The 24,089-nt window shown below is 40.9% G+C and overlaps 1 protein-coding gene across 2 annotated transcripts in view; it reads left to right on the top strand.

Annotated features, from left to right (window-relative positions):
- The window catches only part of MED27 (mediator complex subunit 27), a 197,033-nt gene that overhangs the window by 40,328 nt on the left and 132,616 nt on the right, over window positions 1–24,089 (top strand). The window lies entirely within an intron of this gene.

Below are 24,089 nucleotides of genomic sequence, written 5' to 3'. Positions count from 1 at the left end.
AGTGAATGAATGAGAGTGTAGCCTTGGTGAAGCCACTTTCTCTTTGGGCATTTAGAAAAAATTTAAGTAGAATAACAGCTGTACTACTGTAGAGGAAGTCATCCCTCCCAGCCATAACTTCTGTTGAGTCTTTGCGTATTAGCTGCGTTGATGCATCACTATTCCACCCTCACCCACCCCAGGATGTGGGATTCGTGGGGCCTGCAGTATGTAGCTGGGGTTGAAGAGGTAGGTGACTTGTCCTGTGTTGCTAGATCTAGAGATCTACATTATCAACTCATTTCTGGAGAAGGAAAATGCTCTCTATGTGAGCCAAAGCTCATGCTTAAGAAACACACCATTTCTTCAACTGCTTGGTGAGAGCCTGCCTGTTTTGCCCATTTTTATTTGCAAATGGAGACTCTTTGCGATGTGTTGTCATTTTCTCCTCACCAGCAGGGTAGCTCCAGTTTTCTCTCAGTAACACCAAAGCCAGCCCGAGCCCATTGTTGCTGTGGATTTGTTTGCATGTTGCACAGCCATCTGTTCCCTTTACCATCCAAGCTTTAGATTTTGAAATATGAATTACCAACCGCTCCAAGGATTTCAGTGGCTTACTGTTTGTTTTGTATGCCAGTAACTAGTCTTTCAACTGTTAGAACCAGCGTTTTGAAATCCTAGCTTACTCTTCCGTTGTGTAGGCGCATTGGGCGGTCATTGTGGCTGAATGAGCTAGTACCTAGGCATGTAACTGAACCATGGGCTTGAAAACCTTCCCATGCAGCTATCACTCTTCATTCTTTCATCCCAACAGGGAACACTAAATGGGAAAGTTGTTTCAGAAAGTTACCAGTATATAGTTACCCCAAATATAGTAAGCTTGTAGACTAAGATTACGCTTATTTCAAATGTGCTTGTGTTATGACTTCAGCTTAATGGAGTAATATGTGAGCATGATTGTATGGGACGTGCTTCTTACCCCTAGCAGCATCTGTTGTTACCATCGTTTGCTGAGTGCTTAACCTGTGCCTGGCACTGTGTGTTAGCATTTCTTTTCTACCTACATCTTCTTTTGCTTTCCTTAACATGCCACGCTTCCCCTTGCCTCTGCTTTCACATGCTGTTCGTTCTGCCTGGAATATCATGGCACAGGCTTTTAGCACCTGTGCCTTTCCTTTGTGTTATTTGACACAAAGGTCATTAATTTTTAATTTAAGGGGTTACCTATTTAACATCTGTCTATACTTACAGGCTGGAAGCTGTATTAGCACCTACCTAGCACTGTACCTGGAAATAGAATCAATATTATTTCTGCAGTGAATGATGAGTTTTCACAAACAGCCCTATGAAGTGTGTACATAGTATAATTTCTGTTTTATACATGAGGAAACTGGGTTAAAGAGAGGTTAAATCACTTGCCCAAGATCCTCTAGGTAGTAAGTGGTAGAGCCAAACTATTTCATTATGTTCTTTCTTCAGAAGCAGGGATGCTGGAGCCGTGCATAGTGGCTCAAGCCTGTAATCCCAGCAACTTGGGAGGCTGAGGCAGGAGGATCACTTGAGGATAGGAATTTGAGACCAGCCTGGGCAAGATAGCAAGACGCTGTCTCTAAAAAAACATTAAAAAAAATTAGCCGGGCATGGTGGTTTGTGCCTGTAGTCTCAGTTACTCTGGTCTCAGCTGAGGTCGGAGGATCACTTGAGCCCAGGAGTTTGAGGCTGCAGTGAGCTCTGATCATGCCATTGCACTCCAGCATGGATGACAGAGAGAGACTCTGTCTCTAAAAAATAAGAATGGATGCTGGCATTAGTGATATACTAATGACTAAGACAGGTAAAAGACAGTAACACATAAACCAAAAGACCTGTGTTCTGAGTGCATCAGAATGCTTAGAAAAGTAAGATATTCCTGCTTATTAAATATTAGCCAGAGAATATTTTTGTTTTCTAGCTTTTTCACATTTCTCAAATGTCTGTTGCTCTGCTTTAAATAAGCCAGCACATGCATATGATTGAGTCTTTTTTTCTCTCTCTTGAAGTCTGCGGGTCCTTTAGAGTCATGGCTCAGATGTCAGCTGGCTCAGAATGGGACTGGCAGCTAGATGTGGCAGGGGTGGGCTGCATAGTGCCTGACCGGGATGCATGGCGGAAGTGGCCTTGTCTCTCTGGCTGGGTGAGTGACTGTGGCTAGTTGCATTCTGGCTAAGTGAGGCTTTGGCCTAGTTATTACCCACAAGTGAGAAGAGGTCTTCTGCTACCTTCCCTGCTTAGCCTGGTTTGGGTACTAACGTGAAGTGCTGAGGGACTCCTGATTGGGTGTTGTAGAGCTTTCCCCTCGTGACAATTTGCCATTGTCTTCACACTTTTCTTAAACTTCTTATTTTGAAATTATTTCCAGCTTTCAGAAAAGTTATAAAAATGGTACATGGAACTCTGTAAACTCTTCACCTAGGTTCATTGCCTTTGCTTCATCACGGTCATTATACATATTATTATTATTGTGATTTTTGTGAAGCCATTGGAGAGTAAATATCCTGTACCCTGACCTTTACTCCTAAGAACAGCGGTGGTCTTATCCATAGCCACAAAACAGTTAGACATGTTCTTTTTCTTTTTATTTTTTAATTATTATTTTTTTATTTCAGGATATTATGAGGATCCAAACATTTTGGTTACATTGTATGTCTTTGCCTAACCCATGTGAGGTTTAGAGGCTTGCCCTTCCTCTCTACAATGCACACCTTGACCATTAGTTGTGAGTTTGCCCCCCCAACCCCCTAATCCCTGGAGAATATTACTACCATATGAGCACCGTAGTGTTGATCAGTTAGTACCAATTTGACAGCGAGAACATGTGGAGGCTATTCCTCCGATCTTGTGATACCTCGCTGCGGATAATGGGCTCAAGCTCAATCCAGGAAAATATAAGAGGTGCTAGATCACTGTCATTTCTTAGACTTGAGTAATATTCCATTGTATACATATACCAAATTTTAATAATCCATTCACGAATTGACAGGCACTTGGGTTGTTTCTGCATCCTTGCAATAGCAGACATGTTCTCTTGGAAGGCCGGTATTTCATCCCTACTACTTGTGACTCATTCTTTTTTAACCAGCTGCTTAGAGTCCACTCTGTGGATGACCAGTTCTCCATAGAGGGAATTTAGATTGTTTCTAGTCTTTTATTATTGCAAGCAAAGCTACAGCAAATGTTGTGGTATGTAAGTCTTTGGCCAGATCTAGGATATGTTTTTAGAGGAAGAATTGCTGGCCCCAGGGTAGCTGCATTTACCATTTGGGTGGATGTTGTCCCCTTGCCCTTCAGAGTGGTTTTGCCAGCATGCGTGTCCCACTCAGAAGGACCAAGTGCCTAGTTTTCTTTATCTACCCTATGCTACATATTATCTAGTTTTTACATCTTTGCTAATCCAGTGGGTGAACAAAAATACATCACAATGCTTGTACTTTTATGTGTAACCAAATGTAGGAGGATGTGTGTGGAATGAGAAATGTCAAACAGAGCACTCCTCTTGTGGAATGGATTTGGTGAAGCTGAATTGGAGAAAGAGGTGGTCTATGCTTAGGACTAACCAGAGTCACCCAGTGTGTGGCAAGTGAGGCCAGAGACCTGCTCATCCAGCCAGCAGTGCCGGAAGGGCAAGAAGCAAAGCAGGGACAGCATGCAGCTGTCTCACACGGGAGCCCATTCTCTGGGGTCCTGGAGTTTTTACTGTTGAGGTGTGTTAGACAGAGGTCGTAACTGTCTTCTTCGCTTGCATCATCTCCTCTAGCAGAGGTTGTCTTTGGTTGCCCCTAAGATGCGTTTGCATTCTTCAGGTTTTGACTCAAGTGGCACCTTCGCAGGGATGCCTTCCTTGACCGCTCTATTTAATATTGTAGCCCTCTCCTCCACACGCCCCATCTGCTTCCCTGCTTAATTTTTCTCTGCACTCCTTATCACCTGACATCTGTCATCTTTTACTTATTCCTTTTGTTTATTGTCTGTCCCCTCCCCCTCTGGAACACACTTTCCATAAGGATGGGAGTCTATTTGGTTTGTTGCTTATTCTCAGTACTGTCCTTAGTACAGCGTCAGGCACATTGACTCATAGTATGTATTATTATTTACTATTATCATTCATTATTGAATGGATGAAATTCTATTTGGTGATTGGGCAATTTAACTTTGTTATTAAACTTGCAGGTATTGGGCTCGTTTGGACCTGGCATCAGCTGTGTGACTTTAGGCACGTGACAACTTCTCTAAGCCTCTTTGCTAATTGGTGGAGTTGTAAGCACACCTTCTTCATTGTGTCGTGAGGATTTAATGTGTGGCATGCAGTAGACACTTGGAGACTATTATTATTATTGTTTCAAAAGTTACATAGACTAGGAGTCTTAATTCATCTTTTCCGTTTATATACTACTCATTTGAAGTGTGTGTTTGTATGCACATGCACGTGGGTGCTCTGGTGAATTTGTTATGATGTGAATGAACTAGGCCACTTGCACAGATAGCTTTAGGAGCTATAGTTTCAGCACAAACAGTCCCTATGTTTTACTCATGATAATTTGATATTTTATAATAAAGAACCTGTATGTCACATCCTCCTACCTTGAGCCTCCTCCTCCTTGGCCTGTGCTCATAGCCAGATGGGAGAAGGGTGAAGGCCATGGTCGGTGCGTAGTTTGGTACTCCACGACGTGCCAAAGGAGGAACCGTCCTAAGTTAACTAGTGCATGTGATTGTGGAGGAGACAAGAAGGGTGCACCTATGTGGCATTATGGAAATATGTCAAAAATGCAAGCTATCACTTGAGAATCATTTCCTTATCACATGCTCATTTTTAGCTACCTTTCGGGCCTGAAAGCAAGGTGTACCTTGTGGTTCTTTTACAGACATCTTTTAAGAACATTTCTCAAGTTGCCTTTTGTCCACAGGAGAAAGCACTGTGATGGCATCAAAGTGAAGGGCGGGCTTTGTTAGGAAACTAGTTCTTGAAGAACCAGAGTTTGTTTTACTGTCACCATGGGTGACTTTAGTAACCTTAAATCCTTGAGTCTGATGTACTTTGGTGTATTTATAATCTTGATTTGTCCATGAACCCTTTTAAACTCCTCTTTCTTTGCTCTCTTGAATCTAATAAAGGTAATCATTTTTTTTTCTGCTTCAAATCTGTTTATATTTATGAGAGCTAATGATATGTTATACCTTTGGGGAAGAAAAGAAAAAATTCCTCCTGATTCTTGAGCTGGGGGAGGGACAGAGCAGTAAGCTGCGTTCTTTATTCCCTTATATTTAATAAAGATTGCAGTGGTACTCATGATTCCATATCTTTTCACATGGGGCCGTGTATTGGTGCTGTGTTGCTGCTTTTGAGATTGGCACTGTTATATTATTAATAGTACTGATCACACATGCCTTGCATTTAATATAGAACATAAGAGGCTCACCTAGCATGAATGAAAAATCTCAAATTGAAAGTGTAGATGCTATAAAATTTTTAAAGAAGGGAATGCATTATGGTTGAACGTTTGAAATAAAAATAGTGCATTTTAAATAACCAAGTTATGAATGTCCTTGAATTCTTGGATTGGAATGAGGGGGAAAGAGTCTTCTTACCTTTATGCCAAATAGAATTCGAAGAGTTATACAGAATACCAGGGACCTAAGTTACATTGACAAAAAGGAAAACAAAAACCAAAACCAAAAACAGAGTTGAAGAAGGCAGCCATTCCGTTATTAACTCATCTGGTTATGCCAAGGATGGCGGAGATCTCAGAACAGTTGGAGATTTATATACACAAATGTCTGTGCTGAAATACCACTCTGATGACATTCGATGGAGAGGGTAACCTTTGATGATGAATTTTCTTGCCCTTTTTAGGGGAGCGAAAGGGGAGGCGGGTGGTTCTTCACAAGACTCTAAATTTACCAAAGTTTTTCAAATTTAAATTTTCTTAGAAAAAATGTCAAATGATTGTAGATCCAAAAATGCCTTTGTCGGCATTTTAGTGGTACTTTTTGAGCCCAGTGTGGAGTGCAAGTAAAAAGAAAAGCAGTTTCTTTTTCTTGGTAATATGGTATTGAATCTGAACCTTTGGACCAAACAATGTCCCAGGAATCTTCATGATTTATATATTGTATGTGATCTTTTCTTAAACATTGTTAACCTGTGCCCTTTACAGACAATGCCAAGTTAGAAAATGTCAGGGGAACTTTGGATTGCTTTCATAATTGTGTAAAGAAAATTATTGTTCTCAAAATCCAGAGACTCTAACTGGCATTCTCAGTAGGGTGATATGTTTAGAGAGACAAACACCATGCATGAGACTGCTTTTGGCTGGTGGGGAATGGAAAATAGTTGAGTGATATTTTACTTCTGGTCCAGACCACTTTTGAAGAAGAAAAAATGTTGTCGCTACTTGTCAGTCAGGCTGTTGTAGACACCTATTTGATTTGTTGGAAAGGTGAATTCTCAAAGCAGGAAGCCTTTTGAAATGCTTATTCACATTCAGTCAATTTATTACAGATCTTGGAGTGCAGTGCCAGGCGCTGCCCATGAGGAGAGTGGCTTGACTGTAGAGCTTTGGTAGAGGGGACAGGAGAGACCAAGAGGGAGACTAGGTGAAGAAGAGCCAGTGGAAGTGTGAACATCGACCCTGGTGACCAGTGGTGTTCACCATCCCCTACTCATTAGCTTTGCCGTGTGGGACCTACCAACTCCTCAAGTAGTTAAGGTCTGTGATTGAGAACATAATCTGTTAGAAAATCAAATTTGCGTAGGTGAAAATGAAAAATTGTCTTCTTATTCCTTTTATCATTTAGGTCATTAAAAAAAAAGATTTGAGTGAAAATGAGAAAAGAGACAGTTCTTTGGCAGAGCAGAAGCAGCATAACTATTTTCAACTCCTGTGTTTTGAAACAACTTTGGTTACTTCAGTTTAGCTCTTTCAGAAAGAAGAAAAAACCCAAATGTGTGGGCTTGGTAGGTAGTTTTGCCAAATTACAGAGCAAAGTTGAATTCAGAATGCCACATCATTTTTTTTTCCAAAAAGTTTACTTTCTTGGTAAAAAATAAGAACCTATACAAAGGAGCCTAAATACCATGGTTTTATTTCATGATACAGAGTATCTCATGTCTCCAGAATTTTTCCATTGTTTGTCAGTTTTCAAGGTGGTTGTCATTATGTGCTTTACTTTTATTTGCAGCCCGGGACAGGTCTGTGGCTCGTGGGCTATTGGCAGAGCTGCTCCCTGGGCCCAGGCTCCTGGGGCCTCAGCGAGCAGCAGCCACTTTAGCACCTCGCCCACTACATCCACCTCCTGATGGCAGCGCTCACCCGGTGGAAAAAGCTCTCCACACCTCATTATTTCTACAACCTGAGTGAATTTGCAAATTAATTGATGTGTGGGAGGGAAGGCATCTGCTATTGTAAAAACCTTTAACTGTGGCAGTAAAACTTGAAATAAAATTAAGTGTTACTATAGTAAACTAATAGTCCCTAGGTGATGAAGCACATTTTGTAGTGTGCAGGGCCTTACATTTTCAGGACCTGCTTAACTTTGAGGCTCTGTTTTCCCCCCTGTATAATTTTTATTTTCATCCAAGGAATACAAGTACATAGTTTAAAAGGCAAGTAATACTACAAGATTTATAACAGAAGTGTTAGTCCCTTGCCTGTCTCATGCCACTCCTTAGAGGCAACTCCTTTTAATTCTTTTAGGTGTTTCCTTAGATACTACATTTTCCTAAATAACTTGTGTAGACTGCTATTTTAGTGTTATCTGTTGACTCTGCTGTGGAAGATAAAGATTTAACTCTCATATATCACCTTCTTCCCTTGGCTTTGTTTTAATTTGATACTCAGTTTTTACATTATTTTGACTATAGGATATTGTTTACAGCTGAGCCTCGTGGTGTACTATGATTGTTCTTCCCTTCCGTGAAGGCTAGGGGTGGAGGGGTGTGTCACTATTCAGTGTGCAGATTAATCCTCCTGTTTTCAGCTGTCCTCAAACCCTGAGTCTCTCTAGGTCAGCCTCTCCAGAGAGGACACCACCTGACTTCTGATGGGAGCAGGGATCTGTGTGTTTAAAACAGATTTAACCCATCCTCCTGTTCTGTCTTCCACGACACTGGGTGCCTCTGCGTCTTCAGTCATTGGAAATTCTGCAGTGCACTTCAGCTTGTTTTTTTTCTTTTTTAAATTGACTTCTTCCATCCTCCTAACCGCCCCCCTGCCAGCCCCCTGTTCAGGGTAGGTTTTCAGTGTACTTCTTTCTCCTACGGTAGTGCTTTTCCATTTGCTAGCTGTTCTCTAAAATTTAGTTGACCTCTTTCTGTTGTTTCCTCTCCTACTCTCTTTGTCCTTGTAGGCTTGTACACTTGTGTTTATTCATTTCTTGTCATTTCAGTGGTTTAGAGACAGTGCAGGTAAACATGACTGTTACATTCTACCATGCTCAACAGGAAGGTCTCTGGCTTCTGCTTTTACACATTTTGCTTTGTTTTGCACATAGGTGTATAGCATCTTAACTTCATATTTTAAAAAGCACATTTTGATTTAATGGGCCTACATTTTCCATGAATAGTCTCCTTTTCATCACGTGATTCTAAGAAACTTGTGCAGACACATACGCATTGCTGCTTTGAAATAGAGTCATCGTGTCTGTGGGTCCCTAGTATGCTTTCTAAGAAGTTCTGTCTGATGCTAATATTTCATTATGTAGCAGGAGGGAGAGATGATAAAATACTTGCTCCTGAGAGAAAGGACTGCTGGCCTTTTTTGTCCCCTCTTTTACCTACAGGCTGGTTTTAAAAACCTCTTTTGCAGTGGTACTCTCTTACTATTTCGGCTATCAGCAGTAAAGCTTTTTTGGAGTGGAACAGTTGAGGGCAAGAGGACCTGGTGGGTGATGGCCGTGTTAAAAGCCAAACTTCTCAAGGAAGCAGAGACTCCATTAGAATTAGACCCACTCCCCTTGGGCTGGGGCAGGGGAGAGCCAGCCAGTGCTGTTGTGAAGAGTGCTGGCTTCCTTGAGACCAGTGTGGCTCTGGCGCTGGTGCAGATGGCCCTGCATCAGTGGCAGAGCGCCCAAGCCCTGAGCACTGGCCAGGCTTGTGCCATCTCTGACAGATGGACAGGTAAGGCCTCTTAACATCCCTCCCTGTCTTTGAAGACCAGGACATAAGTCACCAATTTGTTAAGTCTTCTGCCTTTGGGAAATCCTTGCATTTTCTATGTGGGAAATGCAGCCCATTTCAATCCACCCTTCTCTACCTCTGTGGGACCATTAGCAGCAAGCAGTTCACACATAGTAGCCTGTGTACCTTGATTCGTAACTTTTGGACTGTGCTTCACCGCTGCCCCCTTTTTTTGCAAGGGTAATGCAAAATGCAGCTCACGAGCCTATTTCAGACCTTATTAAAACATCATTTCCCCTGCCTTCTTCCCAGATTTCTGTGCTTAATCATCGAAAGGCAGCTTGTTCAAATATACATTATTCTTGTTTGGAAAACTCTCTTGGCTTGTCTTCCTCTTCACCTCCCTCCATATTTTGTAACCCTGCTTCACTGAGGCCTTTCTTATTAAATATCATAATTTTCTCATTGGAGAGTTATTTGTAAACTTAATTAACTCTCTGTCAGTGTTTGAGTTAATTTGCTCCCTTTAATTTTAGCCTCCCTGGTCATGGTTTTCCATACTCTGTCCTGTGTCTGTTAAAGACTTTGTAAATAGTTTTGAAATGCCAAATGGTTGGTGATATATGGGCCTGTTTAACATTTCTTTGATTTATGTGCAGTGCTGTGGAAAAAGGCAAACAAAGCAAATTATATGGCGAAAAAATGTTGCCAATCTTCACTTTTTTACTCTTAGTTTTAAAAAGTATAGTTATCAATCAAATCTGATGGATTTTATTTTTTATAAAGATTGAAAATTTAACTATTTGAAGACTCTTGCAGTGCATGTTCTACATTTGTTTAATCAAGTGACTTAGTCCTGGAGTAGGATATCAGAACTCTAAAAGCTTTCAACCTCTACTAGTTTTGTGTCTTCTGCTCCCTCCATCACTCTTCAACAATATATGCATGAAACAGGTTTTTGATAGAAGTTGGAAAGATGGAAGCCTCTCAGTGCTGGAAGCACATTACTGAATCCTTGTGGTGGACCAATAAGAGCTGTATCCTTATATCAGTTAATTGTGACTTGTCTGAGGCTTCTCTCTGTAGCATATTTTGATGGCCTCCAGGTAGAGATTGGCCTCTTGAACCAATCAATGAGCTATCAAATATTTTTTGAGAGTGTACTATGATTGAACTCAGATTTTGGTATATCTGAGAGCCACCTGGGTGTTTTTTACAATGTTAATTCCAGGTCCCCCAGTAGAAATTCTGATCCCGCTAATTGGAGGTGGGACCTTAGACTCCGCATTTTTGGTGAGCTCTCTATAGATGATTCTGATGCAGATGCTCTCTGGTTGTGTTTTGAAAAATGATTGGAAGGTTATAATGCCCTTTGATTATACCACTCCTCTGTATCTCCAATGACATCTCTCCCCCAGTTGTCTACTCCATAAAGTCCAAAGAGGGTATTAAAAAACCTGTACCACTTGGGACTATGATGGACTTCTAATTCGAGTAGGCAGGGTGTGTGGGTCTGGCTGTGTACAGCCCCTGAAACGCCTACAGTCCTCTTTGAAGTGTTTTGTTTTTTTATTTGTTCATTCAGCAAGTATTTATTGAGCCACAGCTATATGCCAAGCACTGTTCTAGGTGTTGAAGCTACTCTGTTCTAACAGAGTGTATATTCTATTGCATGGGAGACAGGGAGAGGTAAGGTGGGGGAAGTAGACACTAAACAAAAAAATAATATGTATTAATATTAATATATAATACCTAGCTGGGTTTACTACTGTGATTAAGATAAAATAGTGGTGTGATAAAAAACACCTGCAAGTTCCTTTAGATTAGGAGGCCAGAAAAGGCTCTCTGAAAATATGAAGTTCAAGGTGAGACTTACATGACAAAAAGTCAGTATGTAAAGACCAGGGTGAAGAGTGTTCGAGGCAGAGGGAATAGCTAGTGAAAGAGGCCCCAAGACAGGAACAGAAAGGAAGATGGTCAGAGTGGCTGGAGCAGAATGGGCTGGGGTCAGAGTGGGGCCAAGGGCAGAGAGGTGGAGTGTTGGTGAGGCGGAAGGAGGAGGCAGGGCTAGATCACATAGGTTGTCATGGCCTGTGTCCTGTGACTCTGTGTGGTCTTACTGTGGCTGCTTGGATCAACGATTATCGATGCCTAAGCCAGAGGCTGCCAGCAGCTGATGAGGTGCCAGCACTCCCACCTTCCACTGCGTGGCACAGGTTCACGGCTCTTTATCCAATACTTTGGGGGTCTTGAATGTGTTTTGGATTTTAGAGTATTTTATATTACAGAAAGGTAGCATGGTTCATATACCACATATTACATTAATTTCTTCAGCAGAGTCTGAGGCAGTACCCTGTAATCAGATATTGTGCAGCAAAATGTATGACTATCCACACTAAGATAAATTAAGATTTAAATAGAGTCACATCAGTTCGTGTCAGGTTTTGCTGCCACATGATGTTTGGCGCCTACATTGAGAAAGCTTTTGACTTTCAGAACTTTTTATACGTTTTTATATTGTAAAAAGGAGTTATGGTTCTGCACTGGCAGATTCTTGGCCCATCCTCTGTTCTGGGTGTGAAACACCAGAAGGCATCGAGTGGGTGAAGAGGTGGATGCCCACAAACGTGTGCACTCACAGGGCCGCAGGCGGGGTCCTGGGAGAGAGCAAAGGCCAGTCGAGAGCAGGGGTTCTATTATAGTAGAGTTGGAAGAAGCAGCAAGTGGAGAGAGAATCTGAGGCCCAGAGCTGAGTGGGGAGAACGGCCGGGACCCGTCAAGAGCTGTTGGCTGGACTGCGGTAAGCTCTGTCCCTGTTTTACAAGACGCCCAGTTGTGGATATTTCTCCTGTGGTCTCTGCTTCCCACGGAGCCTCACAGCGAACCCTGACTAACTGGGTAACCCGAGTCCCACTGTGCTGGCTGCAACCTGAGGAGACCTCACTGGGTACCAGGGGGAGGCACTAGAATCATCATCCTCACCTCAGTGATTGAGAATTCAGATTCCTACCATACTTGACGTTTACTTCACATCGCCCCTGGCTGTCTCATTAAGTATTCACTTATTTATTTAAAAAATACTCTTTGAAAGCATGCCAAGTTCTGGAGAGGTGGTTTAGTATAGTGGCTACAGGGCAGGGACCCTGGAGCCAGGCTGTCTAGATTCCAGTCCTGACCCTGCCACTTAATGTCTATGCCTCGGTTTCCTCATCTGTGAAATAGAGACGATAATAATAGTATCTACCTCATAGGATGGTTGTGTGGATTAATTGAATTAAATGAATTAGAATAGCGCCACGTTCACAGTGAGTCCCATATATACATTAGCTAATGTTGTTATTTTTTTTATTGTTAGGCCAAGCACTGTTCTAGACACTGGGGATATAGCAATGAAGACTAGGGACATCTGCTCTTACGGAGCTTACTAAAAAGACAGATCTTGACCTTTTAAAAGCAGAGGACATTTCTGTGTATATCCACCCATGCCTGGCTCTGTGCTTTACATCCATCACGCCATCGCAGTCTCAGCAAGGTTTTATTGAACACTCATGTAGGCCCCTATGCCAGACCTGTGGGGCTTGTAAAATGGGGTACGAGACGGTTCTGGCACTCTTGTGGTGTACAGTGTAGGAAAAGAGTAAAGATAGATACACACAAAAAACCCATACAATGATGTACAGTGGTCAGCTCTATAAAAGGTGTTCAGAAAGGCTTCTGGTCTGGCTGGAGCATGATTCTGTTCTTCTCAGCTCCCTACATGCCAGGTACTTAAAGGGAAAGGCAGCCTACTTATTTGGGTATTAACGATGAAAAGGAAACATTAGATGTGGCACTAGTTGCCTGTTCTAATCTTCTCACTCTTGATCCTAAAGAGGCTACTCCCCATATCCAGGATCTTCCCCTGGATGGATGTGGTTGGTGATAGATGTATTAATATTCCTTCTTGAACATTCCCAGTTGGCTGCCACTGCTGTCATTTTGGTTTCTTGCTTTGTCTTCACAGCAGATTTTGGAAAGTTTGAGTAAGGCTGCAAGGCATCACTGGAGTCGGAGTAAGTAACCTGCTCATCAGAACAGCCCTTCTTGTATCAGGGACTCAACTCTCTTATGGTCCAGGCATCCCTGTGCATTCCCCTTCCTCAAATCAACCAGGAACAGAATTGCTTTGATTGGTCCATCTCCTCTAAAATTTTTTCCGCTGGAAGCAAGGCCTTCTTGTTATTGGCTTAATCACTCCTAAGACTCAGCCTCATTGTTAATGGTTCAACAACCTAAGGCTATTAGTAATAGCCACAGTAACATTTATTGAGTGTGTACTTTGGGCTGGCCACTTTGCTCAGTGCTTTTCAGGTACTTAACCTTCACTAACTCCAAAAACCTGAGTATGATTTTGCTCAGTGAAAGCCCAGATTGCTACTAGAGTAATCAAGTAGTATTAAGTAGCAGTGCTATCCCCAATAATGGGAGAGAATTGAGGCTTCAGAAAGTTGAATAACTCACCCAGCGCCTCTCGGTTAGTTAAGTAGAGGGCTTCTGATTTATATCCAATTAAACACAAACCCATATTCTTAATTAGATTGAGAATAGTAGAACTCTTTTTCTGCCTAGTTCATGTTGATCAGGAGAAAATTCACTCTAGTCTGTTGTTTGTTTTAAACCAAAAACATATCCACTGTTAATATGTGTGACTTTAGCTTTTTTTTCCTTCCAAGGGTGAAAAATATCGTAGTCCTGTATTTATCATGGGAGGATTCTAACACACAGGCTGACGCTTGCTTTACCTTTTCTCATACTTGCTGTGTAGACAATCAGAGTCAGAACTTAAACAGACCAGCAGAAATCCTTCAATAGTCCTGCAAAAAGGGAAACAAATGCTGTGGGAGTCTGGAGAGAGACTTTAATCTTCCAGTTCTGAGTACTTTGTTAGATGCATGAGAAATACTCCTTGATTGTTTAATGCATCAAGCTTGAGCCAATTTTCTGGGCATTTAGGTTGTGTGTAGATTAAAAAGAACAATCTCCACACTATATTAGAAGGAACTTCCCAACTGATCCTCTGGATTGCCTTTCATTTTGAGTGCTTACAGTGTTTCTGCAAGTCTCATACAATTGTCCTTTGGTTATTTTGAGGGTTTTACTCAAAATTGGCCAAGATGTATCATCTTGTGATAGATTGTCTTTCTCAGTTGTATGAGAAAAATTCTGAGTTGTTTCCTTCTCAATATAGCTACTCATTTAAAATGACCCTGTGGGTGCATTTTTTCCTTTTTCCCATTACACTTATCAATTTGTTATCTGACATGCTTTGGGTGACAGAAATTGATTAAAAGGTGATCATTCTGGCTGGACGTGGCCGCTCACACCTATAATCCCAGCACTTTGGGAGGCCAAGGTGGGAGGATCACTTGAGCCCAGAAGTTTGAGACCAGCCTGAGCAACGTAGCGAGACCCCATCTGTACAAAAAATTAAAAAATTAGCCCGGCCGTGGTCACCTGTGCTTGTAGTCCTGCCTGTAGTCCAAGCTACTTGGGAGGCTGAGGCAGGAGGATTGCTTGAGCCCAGCGGCTTGAGGTTGCAATGAACTATCGATGATGCTACTGCACTCTAGCCCTGTCAACAGAGCGAGAAAAAAAAAGTGATCATTCTTATCAATTTTGTGAAAATTCAGTTATATCTGGCATTGTTGGAGGAGGAGTTGGATTTCTGGGTATGGTCACTTCTGAAAATCACAAGAACAGCTCTTTTCTTTTTCTGATTGTAGTATGCTTAAGTCTCTGCACACATTATATCACTTAATTCTAGCAACAGCCATTCTTCATCTGTAAAAGGAGGCTGATAGTCTGATAGTACCTCCCTCCATGGGGTTGTTGTAAGACAGGGAAAAGGTGCCTTTAAAAGTCTGCCTTAAGGAATATGCTCAATAATCATAAAAATGTCTCTGTCTTCAGGTGATAAACATTGCCCAGAAGCTAAAAGAAACACCCAGAATCACTCTTGATGAGCTGGGGTTTGAACTCAGGGCCATCTGACTGCAGCGCTCTGTCTTCTTCCCATTAGGCCACACTGCCTCCAGAATTTCAATCTTTGCTGCTTCATGGAAAACTGCAAAGGAAAGCAGTTGCCTCCCCTTAGTCCTAAGCCACCAGGCCTATTCCTCAAAGGATAATGCAGTTGGTAAAATTGATGAGTTAAAAAAAAAAAATCCTTCCTAAATGCTTTCTCCTATTTCCTGATTCCTGTTCTCGCGTGTCTCCAAGCTTCCATTCCTATTATTTCCCATTTTTCTGGTGTCATTGTTGTATATCTTTTCCAGCCAGTGATTACATGGCTCCCTGTTTTCCATTGTCTTCCTTTTGAATTTGCTCTGCACTGCCTTTCCTTCTTCCCAAATTCCTATCTCCAGTAAGCAAGGAGTTAGGGGAAGGCTAATCAAACCCCTGGCTTGTAGCCTGGTGCCTCTGCAGCAGGCTGTTGGTTTGTGGAGGGAAGCAAAGGAAGCTAATGGGGCTGCGTCTGATGGTGGTGAATGTGGTGCTTAAAACAGAGCAGGCATTTCATGACACTAGAAGAAAGAAGAGCTAGATATACTCTCCAGCTAAATCTCAGCTGAGATTTACAATAATCTAATCATTTTGTTTTTTATCAGATTGATAATTTTTTTAAAATCATATTTACTGGTTTCTTGACTAGTGATAACTTGGTAAATGAATGACTAATGCTTAGAATTCAGTGTCTATAATTGAGATATAGAAATGTCCAGTGGTTCTCATTGTACTCATTTCTTAGTTGAAAAACCTCTCTTTTGGGGGAAAAAAGAAATGCCCAGGGACATATTTATTATATGGGAATACTTAGTTCTTCCCCCATGCCTCACCTATGAATGTTTGGGCAGAAGAACAAAGTACTATATGTCACTAAACATCTCAGTACATGTTTGGGCTTTAGGATTGCATTACATTTCAACTGATAGCAGGCACAAGACATTACAAGCAGCCCTTTCCCAACCTACCCTCACTAACTGCCTTAATCCAAGACTTTTGGTGACTAGTAAATGTTTGCATTTCTTAAGTATATTTAAATTTCACCAGTTTGATTTTTATATTGGGAAGTCAAGCTCTGCCTGCAACTTTCATAGAGAAGTATTTATAATATAGAATCTATAGTGTTAGAAGGGACCTTAGACATAATTCTAGCCTTTTTTTTATAGACTTTTGATTCATGCCTTAAGTGTGCATTTAAAAACTAATATTATGCATTTCTGGTGGGAGTATAAAGATAATTCTGGGATGGGTCATTCTTTCCTGCTATTTCTGTCTTTGGTCAGTAACAGAAAGATCAAATACACACTCTGTTTTTCTTGGGTACAGTAGTGTAGTATAAAAACAGATGATTATTCTGGGGTGGTTCAAGCTTAGTTGGTTACAAGAACATAACGGCCCATCTTACATGGAATTCTTCCTCCAACAGAAACATAGGCAGACAAGATAGCCTACCATGTTGTCCCTTTTCAGGGGGCTGTACTCTCACTCATTGTCATCACCCTTCAGTAATCTTCTGTGGAGTTCTCATTACTGCATTGTCAACTTTTTCTTTGATCCTATTTGTATTTTTTGCCTGCCTCTTCTTAAGTGGCCGTGTGTCTTAGTTTAGGCTATAACACAATACCATAGATTGGGTGACTTAAACAACAAACATTTATTTCTTGCACTTCAGGAGGCCCAGAAATCCAAGATCAAGATGCTGGCAGATATGGTAACTGGTGAGGGCCCTCTTCCTGGTTTGCAGATGGCCACCTTCTTGCTATATCCTTACATGGTGGAGGGAGGAAGAACTCTGGTCTTTTCCTCTTCTTTAAGGACATTAATCTCATCATGGAGGCTTCACCCTTATAACCTTATCTAAACCGAATTATCTCCCAAAGGCCCCACCTTCAAATACTGTCACACTGGGGATTAGGCCTTCAACAGAAGAATTTAGTGGGAACAGAAACATTCAGCCCATAACACCAGGTGACTCTCTTTATGACCCTGTGCTTTGCTGTCTGAGACCATGCGGGACAAATGGGCTGAGAGCCTGTTGTGAAATGAGAGGTGGCTACCTGGAGACAGGGAAACACCAATTCTTGTGTACCTTGTGTGTCTTTGATCTTCTTTTACTGGTAGCTGCTCCTCTTTCCTTTTTTCCCCCTTTTCTTTAGGGGTTTTTCTCTCTTCTTTCACAAATAGTCCCAGTGATGGTTGTTTCTCCCATTTTTAGCCACATTCACAGTTTTCTTTGTTAGTGAATCTGTCCAGATATGTGAGTGATATCTCTGCTAGCTGACTGGCATCTTTTAAGTATGATAACATGTATACAGCTGTAGTGTAAATAGGAGCAGTTGTGGAGAAAGGCCTATTAATAAAGGTGTGAATTCTGGGATGTTTCAGTTGAACAGGCCTAAAGGACCCTAAACATTACAGATATTTAAGAAAGAAAAAGGCTGCTATCATCCTCTCTGTTTACTTCTTTGATAGCTTTTGAAGTTTGGACATTTGAGGATTAGTATGAAGGAAGAAAAGAAACCCAAATGGCATTTAGCATATAAATAATGCCACAGTTGAGCAGAAAGCACAGCCCTGATTTGGTGTCCTGCTTTCATAGTAATTGAAGGACCTGAAACCTAGCTTCCCAGTAGAGAACAAATAGGCAAATAAATTGGAGGCTTCCTTCTTATGGTTTATTGATGCTGTTTTGACCAAGTAAAAAGATTATTTACCCATAAAAGCTCAAATCTAAAATCTAAAGGTTTTTTTTTTTTTTTTTTTTAAAGCTATTGGCTATTTGAAAGAAGCGTTAGGAGATAAAAGGAGGAAAGAAGCTAATATCATTATCTGATATTTAGATTAAAGTTCAAGCAAAACAATTAGATTTATGGTATTTTCCTTAGCTGTTTTCCTTGGCACAAATAGTACCAGGCAAGCTTGCTCGTCTTTGCTTAGAGTTATGTTCAAAAGAAGAACCAGAACAGTACCGTAATACATGGTCTTTCTCATTAGCTGGAGACAAAACATATCTCAATAATGAGGGGCAAAGGTCTTTGCAACTCAAAGTGGTGACAAAGTGTTCTTGGTTTTATACAAATCTTAGTTCTAGTTGAAAGTTTCATGGTTTGGAGAAATATGACTGCATAGGAATCTGAAATTAGCACCCTCCCTGCCAATGCCCCCACATATATACATCCCAACTTTATGGGGTGTGGATCAATGCAAGTGTCATATGTCTTTAGATTGTGTTTGTGGGCTTTGGCGTGTTCTGTTGTGCCTTGGTAGCATTCAGTGCATTGTGCCAGCCAGCTGTGGCCATTTGCATTAGTGATCTGCAGGAAAAGTGGCACCGGTGTCCTTGCTGGTTGTTGTTATGATGTATAACACAAATTCTGAAAGAGGATTCTTCAGCAAAAACAGATTATACATGTGGACTCTTCTGGACAAGAGAATTTATAAGAACCCATTAGGCAATAGCACAGTTGCCCCATCACAGAATAAGATCAAGCTGCTAGGAAGGTTAAATATGGTACTACTGAGTCTACAATTTAGATTTCCTGACAATACTGAAGTTTCTTTGATTTCTTGATTTCTTTTCTCTGAAGTATTTATCCCTGAACCTTAAAACAATAGGGCTTAAAACTTCCGCAAACTTACCCCCTTTCAATCAGTGGGAGGGAAAAGCAGGGAACATCTAGGTGCCTGAAGAAGATCGGAGAGAAGGGCACAGATAGGAGCCAGCAGACGCTGGTGATGGTAACATCGCCTCTTTCTTAGCAAGGTCTAGGTCCCTGTCCAGGAGGAATTGCTGTGTTTTATTGCAGAAGCAGAGATGACAAATGGCAGTTTCTCCAGTTAGAGACAGCACATTTGTCCCCACAGGAAAAAGGATATGTAAGGTGAACCCTGTATAGCCCACCACCCTCTTATGATATGTGTGACCTTGGGTCAGTGACCTCTTTAAGGCTGGAGGTGGAGATATAGGGTGGGGGTTGGCATCTCTAAGGTCCTTCTCTATTGTTAGAATTCTATGATTTGAAGTAATCTGAATGCAGTCACTGGATGCCTTTTCCTGAATTCAAGCCTGTAGATATACCCACTTTTGGGGTAATTGGAATCAGAGGGAAAAAGATTTCCTTCATGGCTCTGCCATGACAGTGAGCACTGAAAAGCAGTGTGATCGCTTTCATGGTTTCATAAGAGCATCATTGGATGGAGCCAGTCTATTCTCTAGTTTGGCTGCAATGCCAAGGCAGGCCATGGCATTCTCACAAATCTGCCAGTCTACTTGTCAGTTGACAAATTCATAACATCACCTATATGCAATGCACTATCCTGGACATTGTAGGAAATACAAAGTAATCAACAACAAGATCTGTGCCCTTGAAATTAGTGTCCCTGGGTGGCAGCTTCACTTCTGGACCAAGAAATAACACAAGGCTGCCTTTCTCGGGCGCCCCAGTCCCACTGTGGGTGAGAGCTGTGTACCTGGAGAGGAGGAAGTGGCCTAGAGTGACTGGCAGAGGCAATGGTGGGGTTCCCTCCCACCCTCCGGATCCCTTTTGACCTTACCATGGGCTCAGCTGGCCAGAATTTGTTATAACCTAGTTCTATCCCATTCTTTGTCCAAAGGATTTAGTTACTGGAAGTACCAATGTGTTTTGCTGATATTCTTAGAAACTTATATGTAATTATATGTAAAGTGATTTTTAAAATAAAGTGAATCATACCTTAAGGTCAGGAGAGCTCTCTCTCTTTTTTTTTTCCCCCTTCACCCTTAAAGAAGTCTTTGGTGAATCCTTAAGGAGGAAGTAATGATTTTCATAGTGGAAAGAATCAAATCGTGATTGATTTGGCTTATAAGTCTTGTGATTTGTGAATGTCGGTTTCTCTTAAAGTAGGGTTCAGGCCATATGGCATGGGTAGACTAATGCTGCATGTGATGAGATGCTGTATCATCGACCCCAGGGAGGGTCCTGCGTACACTCTAGCTTTTAAGTTCTAGGTCTAATTGAATGCCACTGGCTTAATTAATATATTGAACATGATTGGTTTCATGAATTTGCTTCAGTTTTCTTCTCAAACTCTAGTCTATTGCAAAACATTTCCTTTATCACATGTAGAAGCATTCAGAATGATGTGGAAGACACCAAGCAAGTAGAGAGCTAACCAGGGGGATCATTACTCTGGATTTTCTGAACCCACGATTTAAGTCAAAAACTTTCCATTTGAATTGTTTTTATCATTTCCTTTTACATCATTTCCTTCCAGTATTGCCATTATTTCTAATCTGAAACATATTAAAGCTAGTTGAATTTTCACCTCAATAGTTTGGATTTTTTTTTTTTTTTGAGACAGAGTGTTGCTCTGTTGCCCAGGCTAGAGTGCAATGGCATCATCATAGCTCACTGCCACCTCAAACTCCTGGGCTCAAGCTATCCTTCTGCCCTAGCCTCCCAAGTAGCTGGGACTATAGGCGTGCGCCACTGTGCCTGGCTAATTTTTGTATTTTTTGCAGAGATGGGGTCTTGCCATATGCCCAGGCTGGTCCTGAACTCCTGGGCTCAAGCAGTCCTCCTACCTCAGCCTCCCAAGGTGCTAGGATTACAGGCATGAGCCACCATGCCCAGCCAGTTTGGACTTTTTAAAAGAAGATTCTGTACAGAGCTAGGCTATCCAATGGATAAAGTTTTGTTAAGCCTATTGTATTAATACTGTAGGGATATTACTTTACATCAAATACCCTCCTAACTCCTTTAGAACCAGAAGGAATCAAATTTTAGAGTTTGGTGGATCCTTGGAGAAAATATAATACATGTTTTCTAGAGAGGGAAGTGAGATGTATAAGATCACACAGCTCTTATTAATAGCAAAGCCCAGGAGCACATTTCCAACAAGGATACTTATTATAGAGGCTTAGTCTCTAAATTAAAGTTTATCAGGACCCTACATGACAACACTTAGAGTTTCTTGCATGTTCAGTATTACATTTTAAGAGACAACATTGCTTTTAAAACTATTTAGTAAATCAGTGTTTTCTCAGTTTTTTATTTTATTTTATTTTATTTTTATTTTTTGTAGAGATAGGGTTCTTTCTATATTGCCCAGACTGGCCTCCAACTCTTGGCCTAGAGCAATCCTCCCACCTTGGCCTCCCAAAGTGCTGGGATTACGGGTGTGAGCCACTGTGCCCTGCTTGTTTTCTTAATTACAATTGGTCTTTTCCTCAGATCATTATGAATTGTTGAAATTTTCTCGGGTATAGAGGTAATTAGTAGATATAGTTGATTAGAGAAAAGGCTTTAGATTGAGAACTGATAGAAAAATCCTAGGTCATTTATAGAAAATAGAAGATAGAAATTAATAGATAGCAAAATTGTAACAGAGAAATATTCTCAGAAATCCAGAGAACTCTAATGCACTGAAATGGCTATTCCCATGGAGTGGTCACTTCCCCTGCACTCGCCGTGTAAACACTCCCATTACCTACACTTGTAGGATGTGGGAGTTAAAAAAATAGATTGTTTTATTTCTTCCCCTCTTTCATTTTATTCCTGCTGGTTAGTGGACAAATGATCTTGGATAGAAAAATCACATTAGAACTTTGATAAGTTGCTTTTTGAAATAGAGTTGTTTCCATGCCACAGACATTTGGAAAGAAGTATGTTTATTGAAATATATTTTTATAGAAAATATTACAGAACCTGTAATTGAAAACTTATGACAATATTTTGGGGAGTGATATGTTTTTAATGTTAATTTGTGGATTTGCTTTGAACTCCCTTCTGCTGTTTTAGAACCATTGACTGAGCGAGCATTTTCCAAGAGCCTTTTCAGATCTAAACTGTGTTTCATGGAATGGAGTATTTGGTGCTTAAATAATGTATAAATCCAGTTGGACAGGAGCTGCCTGTCAGTTTTATCAACTTTGACCTTTTCTCCCATTATAAAGGTGGTTCAGTAAATATTTAATGGGCCCCTTATAGATCTTGACAGTTAGAGCCATGTTCCTGGAAACTGGGATATGTATATATGATTAACAAATGTCGCTTACTCATTATGAGTCAGCTTTCAGGGGCAGATTTTGTGTTGAGGGAAGAGGAGTCCTTCTACCTACACATGCTCTTAGAGGTGCACTGTACATTGAGAGCATCCAAGATGGTACAGGTTTCAAAGGAAACCTTTAAAAAACAGACAGCAGTTAGCATGCATTTCTGCTGTTTCATTTTTTTGTTTGTTTGAGCAAATGATCAAAATGATACCAGGTGGATAAAATCGCCTTTCCACTCTGCATAGTTAGCAGGACTCTTCCACTCAAGAGAGTCAGCAAGGCTGGACTGGCTGAGCTTGCATGGACTCTAATAAAACCCAAAGAAGAGGAGCCAAAAGGAGAGACGATTCCTTGAGCCAGAAGGGGGCCCTTGCCAAGCTGTCTTTCCCTATAATTCCATAAAGCCCCTTGCATATTGCACTCATTGCAGATTCTGGTAGGGAAGATCGAAACCCAAGTAGCTGACATTTTGCAACATTGTCTTTCAAACTTGCACTGTCCCTTGCTTCCATTGATTTCCCATTTAAGAATCTGTAGGAAAAAAACAAATTTGAGCAAAATTTATTGGTCTAAGATAAGTTGTTAGAGCCAAATTATGCCCCCCTTTTCCATCCTGAAAACTGTTCCATTTTTATTATGAATGTGATGTATCTTTGTCTTGTGTTGGCAGCCATCAGGCTCCTGCATCAAATCGACCAAGTAAATCAAGAGCCTGTTAAAAAGCAATATGGATGCTCCAAACACAGACATTTCAGCCTTACTGGGTCACTGGATATCTTCATTTTTATAGCCATTTTCCAGGAGCAGATCATTTCAATTGGTTTTGTTTTCTTCACTATTTGTGTGCAGCCCAATGGCTTTAGGTGAGGCCATTTATTTTTCAGGACTTTATTACCCTTTGCATCCAGGACCCAGCCCCTTTTATATGGTGGTCACCAGTTTCATTACCAAGAGCTGTAATGTAGCTGACTCGGCAAAGAAAATCTATGCCTTGAAAGAGCATTTTGAGAAGAAATTGATTCAGAGCTTTAGAATGAATGACTATTTGTATGTTTAGTTGATTCTAAATAAATGTTTAAAAGACCTTGCTTAATTTGAGAAGAGAGGAAGAAACATATTGGATGTTATAAATGGTCTCAATCCAAATTCTTAGCTTGGCATTTTCACATTTGAATGTTTTATTTACATCTGTTCAAAATTGGGATACCTTTCAAGGATAATTTTATTATAGGGAGACTGATGACAGCTCTTATCTAAAAAGAAGGTGAAAGTCATTATCACATGTCAAATTGGACATAAGCTTCATTTGGCAAGGAGTGAGAATGATGAGATGTATTTTAAATCCACATTTCTTGATGGTAGGAGTTAAGGGGATTGACTGCGTTAGGGCACAAGGGTGCTTTCTGCAGTGATGGAAAATTTTTATACCTTGACTGAGGTGGTGGTTACACAGGTATATATATATTTGTCAAAATCATCAAACTGCACACTTAAAATGTGTGCATTATATTTTATGTAAATTATAGCTCAATAAAGTGGACTTTTGAAAAGTCCTGTTTGGTTTAGAACCAGACAGTATCATTTCTCTTTCCCAACAGAGAAATGGAAGTACAAAGAAGTAAAATGATCTTTCCTAAGTAACCTTGAAGCTCAGCAGTTTGTCCAGGAATAAAGCAACAGGTGCTGGCACTGAACCCCACTTAAAGCACGCTGCTTCCTTACCCCTAATACATTGTTCCAGTTGCATGGACATGGAAGTGAAATCAACTTCTTTACCCACTTCTCTTTAGTGAGCCCATATCCATTTGTATACCTGTTTATTCATGAGCTTGTTCTTATGGTTGATATTTATACCTTAGCCAATGAAAATGGTAGTCCAGTGGT

This window comes from Eulemur rufifrons, chromosome 7 (assembly GCF_041146395.1).
Source record: "Eulemur rufifrons isolate Redbay chromosome 7, OSU_ERuf_1, whole genome shotgun sequence".
In the NCBI taxonomy this organism is placed as follows: Eukaryota; Metazoa; Chordata; class Mammalia; order Primates; family Lemuridae; genus Eulemur; species Eulemur rufifrons.
Note: the sequence above shows the minus strand (reverse complement) of the source record. Positions and strands in the feature narration are given on the sequence as shown.